Here is a 15,653-nt window from a genome sequence, read left to right on the forward strand (position 1 = left end):
GACAGATTAAGTTATTATTCATACTGGGGCTGTTCAAATAAATCAATGGAAATTCCATCAGCAGCTAGTTCCATTTTTGTTTCGCTTCTTGATTTATGGGTTATGCCTTTGGTCTTTTTATCAGAATCCCTTTTTGCTTTATTCCTAACAGGTATGTGTAATCTAATCTGAAGCCACCAGATATTTTCTTGCGCAAAAATATTTTCATAAACAGCCTAGTAACAGGAGAATTCACAGGGCAAGGTGCTTTTTATGTTTCATATCCTTCTAATTATTTTATTGCACTGCTCTTTACTTATGTTCCTCACCAGAAAATCAAGGATTAAAATAATAATTTAGTCCATGTTCTTTAGCCTAGTCTTCCAATGAAACAGTATCAATGCAGTCACTATATTGGCTGTACTACTCGGCCCTTCCACAGCAGATTGTTTACATTTTTCACCAGTATCAAGCAAATTTAGCATCAGGAATACTGAGTTCCTAGTGGGATGAAAATGGGCAGTTGGGCAGAAGATCCCACATGTCTTTATGAGGAAAGTATAGTGTCTCCAGCACAGATACATTATGAATAGTGTGAAATCTAAGTGGAAAACAACCAAGGACCGAGCTCCTGAGCTCTGACATTTGTAAGTTTACTTGCTTGCTTATTTAGATGACAATTTCTCTGTAATGGTGTTGGTATCTCTGTGTTGAAGTTCAGCATCTTCTGTGTCACAAGAGTCCCTATGCAGTGCCAAAGATGAATCAATAAATGGCCCAGGGCATGTGGTCAGGAAGGCCAAACCCATTGCACCTCACCTTTAACCTCTGCTTCCATTTATTATTATGTAATCCTATTTACCCCACCAGCAATGTCTCAATATAACACTGTGAAGTCTCAGTGAGTATTTATGTCTGCCAGTATTTCTAACAATGGGCAGATTCAGGGGACAAAAACATGGATTGTAGTCAACAGATGAATGCCCAAGCAGTGGCTGGACAGCACAACAGCACATGGAAAGGAGAAGCATTTCAAGGATGAAGTGAACTGTTTGAGAGAGGGCAATCAGCCACCTTTATTGAACAGACAGGCTTAAGCTGATGGTAATGGGGCACAGACTCCTTTGAATAATAAGAGCAAGTTCATGGGCTGGGCAATGACTTCAAGCAATGAGGGAAATTATTAAGGGCCACCTGACATCTACAGAGACCTGGGTTATCATCAGGCAGGTGCCTGATGAATGTGTACTTAAATGGGTTGAGTTTTACCTGCTCTCAACAGCTTAAAATCACCTCTGGCTACACTGTAGGAGCAATGATGCAGACAATAGTAAAACTGGATGGAAAACATTTATCTTTTCCTGTCTCTTACTTGCTTGACAGAGCCATTCATACTATTCAAAGAACCTGCTATATCATTTGTGCTGGTACTAAGTGCCCACTTGCTTTGCATTTGTAAAAAATTGTTTTCAACATTTTGGCAGACTGGCATAGTGTGTTTAGATGTCCTGATCCCAGCAGAGTGTTTGCAAATCCAGTAATTGCATATCATTACCTCCTTTTGTTGCTGATGCTGTTGCCTGTGCCTTCATTTACCTGTGGCTCTGGACCACTCACTGTTAGAGAGGGCTATCTTTAATGCTCTTCTCTCCAATGGTTTGTTTGAAGCAGCATGCATACATCTTAGAGTCCTGCAAGCAAAGCAGCATGTCACAGAGCTTAATTAAAGAGGAAATAAAAGAAGAAGCCTTTCCCCAGCGAGCTGGGGGAGTTGCATACTGCTGAAGCTGATGGGATGAGATTGATTGTCTGATGTTAACATACAGAAAAAGGGAACTTGTGACAGAGGTGGGAGAGCTATATTTCATTAGGGATAGCACCATTGAAAAGGACATTCATTCATAATGTACTCAGGTTTTTGGTTTTTTATTATTTCAGTATCCAGCAGTGTTTTAAGGCAATTCCCATCCTACCTCCTGCTGTAAGCTTGGAAGTAAAAGAAGCCAGCTTTATACATCAAAGCTACACTAATAGCCCCTTTTCTGTCCCATGAACCATCAGCATGGGACCAGCAATACTGACAGGTCATGGCTGTGCTATTTCCATCAAACATCAGACCTGTGCTGGAAATGATGGCAGTATCTCATCCAATTAGTCTAGAAAAGGCACTGGGATATGTCTTCCAGGTGATTACTTCTGACAACCAGGCCCACCATTTTCCATTTCCCATTTTCTGGAGGTGCCTACTGCAGGATTAGTAGTCACTATTTCAGAGCCTTCAGGACTCTTTGCTCTCTTTAAAGGCACAAAGCAGCTTCCTGTGGGATTTTTAAATGGTTGTTCAAGACAGTTTGCAATCAGCCAATGACAATAGAGGCAAGTCCGTGGGAGTTTTTCTTTCTCTCCAAAGCAGCAAAGCGCTTCATAAGCACTTCATTTTTGCTGAACAGAATGCCATCATGCATCTCCAATAAATGCTAAAAATCATTCCTGAACCTGCTGGAGCCTGTGCTGTTAAGGCAGAAGTTGCACACCCAGGGAGTGCTGGCTGCACAAGCCAGTTGTGCCAGAGTATGGGTCACTGTGCCCACATCAAGAGGCAGCTGGCAGCAGAGATCCCTGTGGGCATCCTTATCTGGGATCATTCACAATGATTCTCTTGAAAGGAGATTCTCTCTTTTGCAAGCTTCCTTATTCCAATATCAGCTTTTTGGGAAGTCACCCCAAGAGTGTGAGGCTCTGCTCCTTTTTCCTTGCTGGTCAGCCACGTGAAAGGGACAGTGAGGGTTTAGGTGAACCTAAAAGGAAGCTGGGACCTCTGGGTGTGCTCCAAGGACATTTGCACTGCCATATAGAGGGTCTCTGTCTTCTTATGTGGTACTTGCTTGACAAGCTCCTTGCTCCTCTGTCTCTGCAGCAAAATTATGGGATTGAGGCTGCACAGCTCAGGGCCTGTCCTGCAAGGACACCCACGCTGCAAGAACACCCCATTACCATGATGCACAAAATGGGCTGGCAGCCTAAACCCCAGCTGAGCTCAGGCTGTCTTCAAGAGAAGTTTGGAGGCACAGTAACCCAGTTCTTGCTGCACTGTGCTCTCAAAGCTAGGGAGAACTTTGGTGGCTGGACTTCTATGCAGCCACAAGCACCAGTACAAAGACTGTACCTGAGCAGAATGATAGTATCACACAGCAGCCTTTTAGGTGTAGTTGTATGTAACTCATTCTTCTTCCTAGGAGGAAAGAAGAACAGGCTGTGCCTCAGAGGTGGGTGGCTAATCATTTTCCTTAGATGACAGTAGGTTTGCTGATCAAAACATGCACAGAAATATTCAGATGGATCCTCTGCTCTGCCAGAAATGCCATCTCTCTGCCCAAGGTTACTTTCCTGCTCTGTCTATCCAAATCCTTGCCTTAATGGTGCATAAGTTGAAGTCCTTCTCTTGACATGAGGCACCAAAGGGAAGATCTCTCCCTCTCCTCTGCATGTCCTAGAGGGATATTTTCCCATACCCATGTGTTGCTTACACAAGCCAGATAATTATACAGAAACTTCACCTCCAGCCCACTGTGGATTGACAGTTCATGTGTTTTTTTCTCTTGTTTCCATCAGCTAATCAAGAATCTCTGGTTTTGTACCATTTCACAAATATCAGTCCTGTCCCTGGGATCATTTCAGCTGCATAATAATGGCCTGTAAGTGCCATTCCCAATATTCAGTTGACCTTCAAGGTAAATTGTGTTTTGCATTTGTCTTACACACTTTCATAGAAACTTAATCCACTGTCTAACATAAATGATCATTTCCAAAGAACATAATGGCTCTGAGTGCAGACAATAACTGGCTGCAATTTGCTTCATGAGCAATTTTATTTACATCGACAGCAGAAGAGCTAAATTGAAAGGTCTGCTCTTTGACTGTGGCTGTATTTTTGCCAACACCAAAAGTATGTTCAGCTTCAGGAAATCAATTCACCTTTGATTTAGCCCTCTGTATTATTAACACAAGAATAATACAGAATATAGATTTCCTGCCCAAATGAAATGAATGAACATCTGTCTTCATGCCAAGGCAAGCACCACCCAAATTATTGAGAAAAAGCCATTTGATGGGGGACAGTGCGCCTCTCAGAAGGGCTGGGGTTGGGGTTCACATAGATGGAGCCAGCTCAAGATAACTTCTGTGAAGGCTGCTCAGGTGCCCTGTGGTGCCTTGTTGTGTGGCTACTGGATCATCTTCACTGCATGCCAAAGGTGGCTCTGAGGCAGCCTCTACTGTCAGACCCAGCTGCCACATAGGCTGTGAGTGTCACAGTAAATCTTAAATGTGCTGGAGTACATTACCTGGAACAGGTTCTGTGTGACATAGCCATGATGCCCAGTGCTGGGAAGGAATTATCACACTTGATGCCTTTCAAAATGCTGGAGGTCACTTTTCCAGAACAATGCAAATAAAGCCACTAGGCTGGATGGTGTAAGCAGGTTACTCAAGAGGATGAGTACATGTCTGACATAGAGATGGGGTAGGGTGTCTCAGGCACACAGTTCTTTAAATTCTCCATTCCTGGTTGGGGCTTCATGGCTGCAGAGGGAAGATTGTCTTGATGCCAAATACACTCACATTTTTGGAAAATATTCTTCTTTACACATTCTCTTTTTTTGTTCCCCTAATCAAAAGGATAAATTATGGGATGCTGAACAGAGATTAAGGGAGAAAGTTGGTCATTCTATTTGCACAAAAATACTGCATGGGAAACCCCAGGTACACTCAGTCCCAAAGAACTTGCAAATTATGTAGGAAGTGCACAGCATGTAGATAGAGAATAATCATAAAAGCTTTGTGGATTATCCAAAAAGAAGAAAGAGCATAGTGTCCATTTTATGAGTGACAAGTGGAAGTCAAGAAAGGCTAAATGAGTTATCTACAGTCTTTAGGTAAGTATGTTATAAAACATTCAAGCTACTAATCTGATACATTACGAGGAGTCCTTTGCTGCGCATCAGAAGCCCGTAATGGTGGGTGTGTGGAATTTAGGAGCCATGGTAGAGATGAGGGAATCATGTAGCAACTTAAATTTTGCTGTGCTGAAAGTCTATGAAGAAATAAGTCCAGACAAAATCAGTCTAAACGAGTCAGGACAATTTGTCAGCTCATACCATTGCTAGCAAAACTCTAAAGAAATATTAAGTGCTTCCAGGTCAGAAAAAAGCAAATTTCATTGTGAAGGCTGAGAAAGGGAGAGGAAGGCTGTCTCAAGTGCTCTAGCAGCCTCTTGGACTGTCACCAGGAAGACTTAAGACTTTGCAAGTAATCTTTGACCTCCATCAAGGGGAGTGATTGAGAGCTGGTGGCAGTGGTGTGAAGGTGACACACAGCACAGAGGAAAGCAGGAGAGGGAGCTTCTGTGCAGCAGTGACATTTGCACATACAGTCATGGGCTGATGTACAGCCTTACTTACTGGTGCCTCTTGTGTTCTGGAAAAGAACAGTAGAAATAACTGTTAATAAAAATAAATATACCTTAATTCAATATTGGCCTAATAAAAAAAGTATAGGAAAAATATATTATTGAGTTTCTTTTTCTTTTTTCTCCAGAAAGTATATAAATAGTCACAAAAGTGTCAGTAGAAGAGAGGGAGGTGAGGGAATAAAAATGAAGCATCTGGCGATCACAGGAAGTTTATAACCAGAACTCCAAGACTTTCTGTTGTTATCTTGAAGGCTGCTTTGTACCATGGCATGGAATACAACCCAGATAGGCCCCAGAGCCAGTGGCAGCAAGAGGCAGCCTGTCAGACTGTCCATAGCCCCATACTAACACAAGGCTGAGTCAGAACATGCTGTTAGAGCAAAAGTCAGCTCAGCAATCCATTGCCCTCAGGCACAAGCAGGTACAATAAAGGGGAAAGGAAGGACAGATGCAGCAAGGAAGGCAGAAAGAGCCTTGAAAAAGGGGGAGGAGGTAGCACAGTGGGGCAAGAGCTTAGGAGCACCCCTGTCGTGTCAGAAGCCACCCAGCTGTTTGCCTGGGAAGGTGGCAGGGAGCAGAACCAGGTGACTTGGCTGGGTGGGCACAGCGCAGGGTCACCAGCCCTGGGGCTGCAGCTCGTGCTAGGATAGCGAGGCTGGAGCAGCTCCTTCTCTGCCATGGGGTGGGAGTGACAAGGAGAAGATCCTCAGGACTTAAAGGGAGAGGACCATCCCACCAGGTGCTTTTTCCTTGGTTAAAAAGTTCCCAAGTCACATGAACCTTCCCTGGAGTTAGCAGTGCAGGCAAGCAGCACACAGTCCTGGCAGTCCTTCCCCATCTGGGTTTTAGCATGGAATGCTAAGTCACTATCTGCTTTATTTCTAGAGACAGTTATTCATTTCACTACCCACATCCCTTCAGATTTATTTCAGAAAAAACATTTTACAACTACAACCTTCTCTTTTTCTAATATGGTTAAAAATTTGCTTCTAAACCAGAAAGGTAAACATTGGCTGGCTTCTCCAACGACCATTTCCATTATTGTTCTTTGGATGAGCTCTATTGTCAGTTAGCCACTCTTGTGATGTGAGGATCCTGACAGCAAGAGTAGGAGAGATTTACAACAAATTACTCCAATTTAAAAGCAGAAAAGCACAGCAGGAGCAAGCAGTGTCCATATTATTGAAGCCCACTTCAGTTCAGTCCAGGATGGTAATCACAGCTCCACAGAGGGAAGGAAGATGTGTGTCCTACCATTATAATGGGGCATTATGCTGTCAGACACTGAATAGGTATTACCATAGAGGGACTTTTCCCTCATCAAGCCTTCAGTTTAAAGGGCTCTGCTGTATCAAGTGCTGTTCATATCTCAGCAATGCTGCATGACTTAGACATTAGATGATATCAAATCCATTAAGGAGTATAGTTTAATAATCTGCATCCTTTCGCTTCCCCTTGTATTTATTGCCACAGTATGCAATAAATGCAAGGCATTTCATGGCTAACAAGATTCACAAAGATTGAAGATGGTTTTGTTTTGCTGGTTTCACACAGTTCATAATGAGACCCTCTGCACAGCGTGAGGTTCACAGAGCTGGGCTCGTTCCAGGAGGAAAATAGTAAATGTGTGATAGGTTTGTAATCTGTGAGACACAGCTCAAGTGCCCTGCTTTCACCAAATGGGTCCTGGAAAACTTTCCTTTTATTGCTGTTCAGGCACACACTGACACATACAGTTTATTAAATAATTTTGCATCTTGTTAAATTTCATTAAAGTGAGGGAACCAGAAAAATTTCTTTGCCTGCAGAAGGTTTAATCAGTGCTGCATCTTTGCCTATCCACCAGCAAAGGACAGTTGCATCCCCAAAAATCCTAAAAATAAAAAGCTGTTGCAGTAAAGCATTTCTCAGCTCTGTTTACATCTCCTCACAACCACTTATTTTTGTACAACATACAGTGCTTTTTGAAGATATTTAAATGGGTGAGGATGAAGGAATAGGAGGACAGCTGTCTCCTTCACACAGACCTGCCTGAGCAGTGCAACTTCAGAGGAAAAAGAGGACTGGCAGACAAATCCTGCTTGTTTCCCTGCTCTATAGTTACTCTGAGTAACTACTGGCATCAGCAGTGTTATTCACAATTTTGCACCTATCTGACTGGAGCGCAGCATGAATCATTTCTGATCACTCCCTGCTGAGCTGGATTTGGTCAGGTATCCATCAGGAGAAAGCCTCCATCCCACTGGAGCCATCAGCATCTCTGTTTCAAGCCAGGTCCTGGCAAAAACAACTTGGAGCACGTGGCCAGGGGGTCCCTCTGAGAGGGCAACATCTGCAGGTCAGCAGCAGCTGCCGTGGCTATTCCAGGAGCTGTAAAGCTGGGGGTGCTCCTTCTCAGCCAAGTCATGCAATAAATACATTCAGGGGGTTGTTTTGCCACCTGTTCCCATTTCCTCACCTTCAGCAGTGACATTCAAAAGAAGTTTGCCATTTCTCCACAAAAAGCCTTAATAAATATACTCCACTGAGTTTTGCTGCCAATAGATGGAGCATTGTAAAATGTTGACACAGAAGCCCAGACCAACAGGGAGAACAGGAGGTGTGTGTTCTTGTCACTGCACTTTGCCCTCCAACCGAGCATGGCTGGGGCTGGTATTTGGCCCTCCCTCCTTGGTGGGAATTTCAAAAGAGAAAGGGCAGTTGCAAGGTTTCTGCTGAGCTTCTAGTCTCCTGAAATGTCTAAGCTAAAAAACAAAAAAAATCAGTCAATCATTAAATAGTGGGGATGCTCAAGGTCAAGAAGCCTCTTCAGCTATTGTGGCCATCTTCCCTGAAAATCCAGCCAGCAGGTTTGACTTTTGCATTTAAACATTTCCTCAGCATAACAACATGCCCAAAGTCTGATACCAAAGAGACAGAAAGCAGACAGAAATCTCCACAGTAAACCATTACAGTAGGTACTTCCCTCCACTGTTACGCTGAGCCAGATCCCAAGGAAGGTGAATACAGAGGTGAATACAGCTCCATCCATCCATCCGTCCATCCATCCATCCATCCATCCATCCATCCATCCATCCATCCATCCATTTCCAGCTGCCACAAACAAGCCAAACAAGGTAGATACATTTTCCTGAGAAAATATCCCATCCTGCTCAGTAGCTTCCTAATTCTTACTGGTTGTATCTGAATGCTGTTTCTCAGGAGACCCCATCCAGACAGAGCTGTTTGCCTCAGCACTCAAAGCCTTTCCTATTTGCAGTTATTTCAGTGGCTGCACCTTCATGACAGGGCTGATAAATTCAATTCTGACTGCAGAGGGACTGGGTGACAGCTGAAAACAAAAAGTACAAGCAATCCTGACAGTGCCTCACTTCAAAGAAAAAAAAAGGCAAGGTAGGAAAATGTTCTTGAGGCAATCTGGTGAAAAGGAGCTGCTGCTGAGCCCCTGCATTCACTGGGGTTTCCAAAGGTCACTCCTGCCCTCCCTCCTTCTGCAGCCTCTCATAGATCATCTGTGGTTCAGACAGCCCAGGCTTTATTGGGCTCCCCACCCATCTCAGCAAAACTCGATTATATATGTATTTTCCTTCTGAGGACATTTCCTCTCCTTATTCCCTTTGTTACCTAGTCTCTCTTTCGTGTCAAGATGGATCAAAGTGTTCTACCTTCATGGGCAGCTCTTATCCCAGGAACATGTGAATCCAATCCCACCAGAACACCATAAACATCACTGAAATCTTTCCTTGCTGGTCTGCCCTAACAGTGACCTGCATTATTGTGTCCTGTAACCAAGGTTAATGAGAACAGTAGCATGCAAAGCAACACTATTGCTTATTTGTTATTAATACCAGCAAGACAGCAATATTTAGCTATCACAAAATGGAAAATAGAAAAATGGCTATTACCTTGCTCCTGCTAACTCTCCTACTCACACCTTTTCATAGCCAACCCAGCTAGAGCTGCTTTAGAGCAAGTCTAAACCTTAGTGGGAAAAAACAGTATCTATAAAAACATTGCAGCTCGTAGCAAAATTTCATTTCAGAGAACTCTGTGGAGCCCTGGGATCCTGTTGTATTGTTACACACACCAAAAACCAGCATCAAACTGAGTGCTAATGTACATGTTAATACAGGATTGCTGTAGGACAAAGGTGTGAAATGTTCCTTCTCTGCCCTATTGCAGTGATGCATCCAGGTTTGGAAACCATTCTTTGAGAAAGATGTAATTTAGCTAACTGAAAATAATTATGAGCAGAACAAAAAGGGTCAGCAGATCTCTAGAAAGTCTGACTTAATTTTGAAATACTAAAAGAAATGAAGTATTTAAGTCTCCAATGATTGAAAAAGAGGGGCATTAGAAAAGCAAATTTTACATGCACTGAAGGTAGCAGCAGAGTGAGTCATAAATAAATAAATGCATGTCTACTGTAGACATAAGAAGGTATTGGCTTAAAAGCAGGCAAGGAGGATTTAAGTGAGACATCAGGAAAAAAGCTAGCAAGGCCCAAAATAAACTAAAGCCTTGGCTAAACCTCATTCTGCCCTGAGCATGCATCTGGCTGAGGTGATGTGTGACTGTCCCTTCCTCCTGCAATTTTTCTGCAGAAGTTGGTTCTCCTTGGATGAAGTTATGTCCTGGAAACATTTTTCCATCCACATTTCCAGCATAAGTTACATTATTATTTGGCAGTACCTAAAGAGACTGCCCAATTTAATAGCACTGCTTTCTGCATTCATAGCCTGGAATTTCAAGGAAATCCTAAAGTTGCTCAACTTCCTTAGACTTTTAATGAGATTTGAAACTTTTGGTGCTTCTGATTTTGTGTTTGTTAAAATAAAATGCCAATTTCAGTGATAAAGGGATTAATATTAACAGCATCCTATCTAAGTAACAGAGCAGTGAGCAGGCTGCCCTCTGCTCTGGTTGACTTTTTATCACAGGTGTGACTCAGTGCCTAGGAGAGGTCAAGGAGGGCCTTCCTCTGCCTGCTCTGAGTGTGTCCAGGAATTCTGGGGAGCATACCCATCTGCCCAGCCCCTTGGAGAAACAGGAAACCACAGAGTTAGACACTGCAAAGTGAATAAATTCCATTTTGTAGCTGTCTCTGTGGTTTATCATGACTGAAAAAGGTGTAACTTTTTCACATTAATACAAAGATCTTGGGAAATAGATGGAGAGTGATATACAAACTATAATACAAACTTTTCTATATTATAACATAAAGCAGCGGCTATGCTTTAGACCACTTGTCCCTGAAATATTCACCTCTTTAATAAACTGTGTCATTTGTTTTCTACCATCTAGAGGCATCCTCTTATGCTGAAAGAGACCTCCCTGTGTTCTTCACACAAAAAAGGTAATTGGCCTAAAGAGCAAAGAGAGAGCTGCCTAAATGAAACCTCCTTTCTGGTCTGCATAGATAGGCAGGAGAAAATGGGATGGCTTTGGGGGTGAGATCTCTTGCAGAGAAAAGAAGTTTCTGGAAGGTCAGTCCCAGCAGGACTGAGATGCATTAGAATAGCATGGCATTCAAGCACCACTGCTTATTTCCAAGGAGAGTGGCAATTTCACTTTTTTTGTCCTGGGAGATAATAACCTCTTTAAAATAGAATATTTCCCACTCATCTGTAGGGTAACCACGTGGCTTCAAGGAAAATGGGCAAGCCCGAAGCAGAGGGCATCTCAGCCCTATGCAGAGAGCATCACCAGCAGCAAAGGGACTCAAGATCTACTGAGATGAAGAGAAGCCTTATTGCTTCTTGGCATTGCATTGTGCCCCTTCTCAGCTCTGTAGCCATAGTGATCTGAGCCTGGCCCTCCATTTGGCCCTCTGGCCTTTCTTTGGGGATCCAAGGTGAAAATCATTTAGCTATCCAGTTATAAATCCAATCACCTTACTTGGGACCTTATTTCTGTAGCAATTAAGCTACTAAAACTATCTATTCAATAATGTATTACTGTTAATACCCTGTTTCCAGGATCAAGCAGAGCTGCATTTGCATTTCTTCAGGAATAAGATATCCTCCATTGTTTTCTAAATATCTTGTTAAAACCCTCCAGGTACCTGAAGCTTTTCATCACAGTTACTTCACCCTGTAAGAGGGGAAAGATGCAAGGAGACAGAGAGGGTAGGAGAATATGGGAGAGCTGTGAGAGAACAGACAGAGCAAGGAAAACTGTGCAAAATCCAGCCACACCACCAGCCCCACTTGTAATCTGTAGCACTGTTGGTCAAAGCAAGCCAGTTAGAATTCCTCAGCACAGCACCTATTCATGAGCCCAAATACTTTCTTTTGTTCAAGCACTGTCAACAGAGAACTTTACTGTGAGCTGTCCAAATGTTCCATAATTAAGATGAATTGGAAAGTGGAAAAGCAACTGCAGCAAGAAGAAGTAAGAAGGAAGCAATTATGCAGAATACTAAATTCCTTCCTCAAGCTTTAGGTCTAAACTGGCAGACCTGTGCACTTCGTCCCTTGTTAGCTTTTTTCTTCCTCTTTTTTTCCCTTCTCTTTCCTTTGGTGGCAGAAGAGTGAAAAGGACACAAATCACTAACTACTAAACTGAAGCACACATCTTTATTTCCCCCCCTTGCTACTCTTCACGGAGCCCTTTAATCTCAAATAAATTTTTCCTATTTCCCCTCTGGAACATTGATTTAAACCGCAGGAGTTGAGAGTGGCAGGAAGCAAGCAAACAGGGGGAATGTGGTTCTGACACCCAGAGCTTGAAGGCATAGGAAAGTAGAAGCCCTTTCTCTTGGAGAAGGCAGAGATTCCAATGGCTTTCAGCCTTGAGTTTAAAGTAACCACAAGTATTCTACAAGAGATAAGCATGTGAAAGGGTATATTCCTTAGCCTAGATCTTCTGTCTTCTCACTTGGGGTACACTGGCATGTTAAGATGTTCTGCTGTGTCAGACTCATGTCCAGGAACAGCTTTTTTGTTTTTTTATTACCTGCCCCTGCATCTTCCAAGCACAGTGAAAAATTGAAGAACTAAATGGCAGCAACAAGCTTACATGGTCACACCTTTCCCTTCTTAGATGACTTTTCAGTCATCAGAGAGTCCTCAGCCCCCAGAAAAGGCTGAGAAATTCTTCTTCTCTAACTGTGTTGGTGCTGTTGTCTCCTGGGACTGCTGCTCCCCACAAACAGCAGAGCAGAAGATAAAAGAGACAAGAGAAATACTTTGGGTGTGACTCTGGGAACAGAGCCCAGAGGTGGTACAAGCCCACAGCTCTCTCCTTGAGCATTATTTGGGTGATCATGGGACTCTTTTGGAACAGCTTCCTGCTCTGCCCAGGAATGTGGGCAGATGAAGGTTGGTCTTCTGGCTTAAATCAGAAGGGATTGCTCAGTTTGAACCATGAAAGTTCTTTCAGGAACTACAAACTCTAAGTGATGTTAAGGCAGAAGCTGAAGTGGATACTTAAAAGGATTGTCTCCATATTTTGGTGCTTACTTGACCTTCCAGTCATCCTTTAGGATGATCCTAAATCCCAGGAGAGTCCATAGGCCTTCCTAAATTTTTTTTTTTTTTTTGCTAGATGTGACTGAACTGTATTAGAGCATAAGGAGAGTTTTAATAGTGGGGTTTCTGTTTACAAGAGAAAGGGCCTAGGCACCAGAATAGGTTTCATTTGTTTGTCATATCCAATAATATTATTTAGTTTAATTTAATTTATAAATCAGATTGTTTAGTAGAACTTTATTTCCTCTTGTTTATAGGAGGTTCAGGCTTTTTCTCCCTCTGGTGGATTTTTGCTCCTGTGATGCAGGACACATCTTTACTCTTTGTCTAATAAAAGCTTTTCATCTGGCACATGAAATGGGCCATTAGTCTTTAAAAAGGACCATAAGATGTGTCTTTAAGGGTAAAAGACTATAAGGAAAGGCTTTCTAGGGCAAAGTGAACCTTTCAGTGCGCTTTTGCTACACATTTCTTGGTGAGAGGTGAAAGGGGAAATGGGCATGCAACAGCCCATTTTGCTGGCAAACAAGTTGAGAGTCTAGAAAGCTGCTCCATCTCTTCCACCCTGGAAAAAAAAAAAAAAAAAAAAAAAAAAAAAAAAAAAAAAAAAAACAAAACAAACTTGCCCACTTCAGTCCCCAGCAGCCTCCTTTCCCAGAGATCTCCTGTGATCAGATTCAGCCATTCAGCTGGGAAGTAGTGGCTGCAGGGAAGATCAATAATGGAAAACATTCAGGATGCAGCCACCCCTGGCCCCGAGGTCCATCATTGCACAAATGTAGCCATGTTCCTCATTACAAACAAGATTGATGTATTTAGCTCGCCCTGCAGCTCTCCTTAATCAGCTATCTAATTTTAGGCCCTTGCTTTTAGGCTGGGAAAGGGAGGAAGGAGGGAGGTTATTGACAGAGTTCTTAGAATGCTGTAGCAAAAACCTACACTTATTAATCATTCTGTATCTGATTTATACCCAAAAGATATAATCTGCTCTTCCCTCCCTCAGCTCCTTTATTCCTTATAGGATTCACATTGCAAAAAGTGCAAAAAAAAATAAAAACAAATAGAAAAAAAATCATGAAGATTCACATTGCAGTTAGGTTCTCTATGTGGGATATCTCATTGCTTAACCCTTTCTTAGCTTCTTGGTTACCACTGAGTGAGCCTCAGCTCTCAAGCACTGTTGGTCTGTCCTATTGTCAGTGACAAACACAGCACCTTTCCATCCTTTGGGCTCATTTCAGCTCATTTGGTGAGGGAGTTTTTTGACAGCAAAAAGCCAGATGATCCTTGTGGGTCCCTTTCAATTCAGAATATTTTATGATTCTGGGTTGGGTAACTCCTGTTGTGAAACCCATGAATTGCAGTCCCAGAAAGAATGAGAAAATTCTGACTCCTGCAGGCTGGTGATTTATTTCTATGTCTCTCTGGAAGAACAATGTCAATAAAAAGTTATTACAACTCTTTTTTTTTCCTATAAAACCTAGTCAATAAGATATTACTGTGGTATCTTGTTTTAAAGAAAAGCCTGGCAGCCAAAACCACACAGAGAAATAAGAAGGAGACTTGGAGGAATCCCCTAAATACAGAAGGTCTGTGTTTATCTCCCAAGTGTGTCTGAGGGAGCAGTTCAGGATCTGAGTGTCATAAAGATGGACTTGATGCACAGCCTGGGTGATCCTATGGTCCTTCACAACAGCACAAGCTATGGAAGCACAATAGCACCTCCCAGACTGAGCCCTGCTGCAGCTCTTCTCCCTGTGGATCACAGGGAAGATCCTCACAGACTGAAAATCACTGTACTGGATTATACTTCAGTGGTGGATTTGATTATTTCTAAGTCAAAATTACCTAATTTGATCTTTTATTTACTGCAGATGATTCAGGTTTATGCTGAGGAGCTAGTGCAATTTGGGCTGAAATAAAAACAGCAAGTAGAGCTGCAAGAAATGTGTTTCATATGTGCTACTGCTTGCAAAATCTGTCAAAGATTACCTTTTTGGTGGGTGTCCCATCACCCCTCTGCCTATGTCACACTCTTTTCCATTCCTTGGCATACCTGAAGGCCTATTGAATAGAGCTGCTTTAACAGCGGCGCAAATCCCACGGTTTGACAGCTGTAAAAAAAGACCATCATCCAAAGATCTAATTTGTGATATCTGGTTTGTGCCCAACAAAAACTGGTCCCCATTTGAAATTGATTTACACTGTCTGTGTTGCAAAAACTCTTCCAATTCCGATGAGTCTCTTGCACCTCTCATCACTAACATGAGACTGATCTCCAGTTAATGCTTCTTTGACCACACATGTCCACTTTTTTACTATGATAAACCTTTTTTTACTATAATAAACCTAAACAAATCAACATTTTTGGGAGTACTGAACCTATTCAATTTGTATCAGCAACCACAGTCCCAGAAGATTTTGTTTCAGCTGAAAGAATACCAGAATAGGTGAAATTTGTGGCTTCACACTAGAGGTACTCTACTAAATCATCAGTCTCTGGATCAAGCAAAGCATTTGGAAAAGGGTGAACAGGAAGCATAGAAATTTAATTTAAAATTACTGTCCAGGGTGTATTTACAGGTCCCTGGTTTGTATAGATAATATAGGTACCACAGAGAGACAGAGTGATCCAGGAAGGAGTAGGCTGGGAGGGGGTCTGTAACATAGCAAGCTAATCCAGGTGACAAACTGGTGGGACTGTTCCTTTCCTTACACAGTCCAAATGAAAT

The sequence above is a fragment of the Geospiza fortis genome, unplaced genomic scaffold (assembly GCF_000277835.1).
Source record: "Geospiza fortis unplaced genomic scaffold, GeoFor_1.0 scaffold112, whole genome shotgun sequence".
NCBI classification, from domain to species: domain Eukaryota; kingdom Metazoa; phylum Chordata; class Aves; order Passeriformes; family Thraupidae; genus Geospiza; species Geospiza fortis.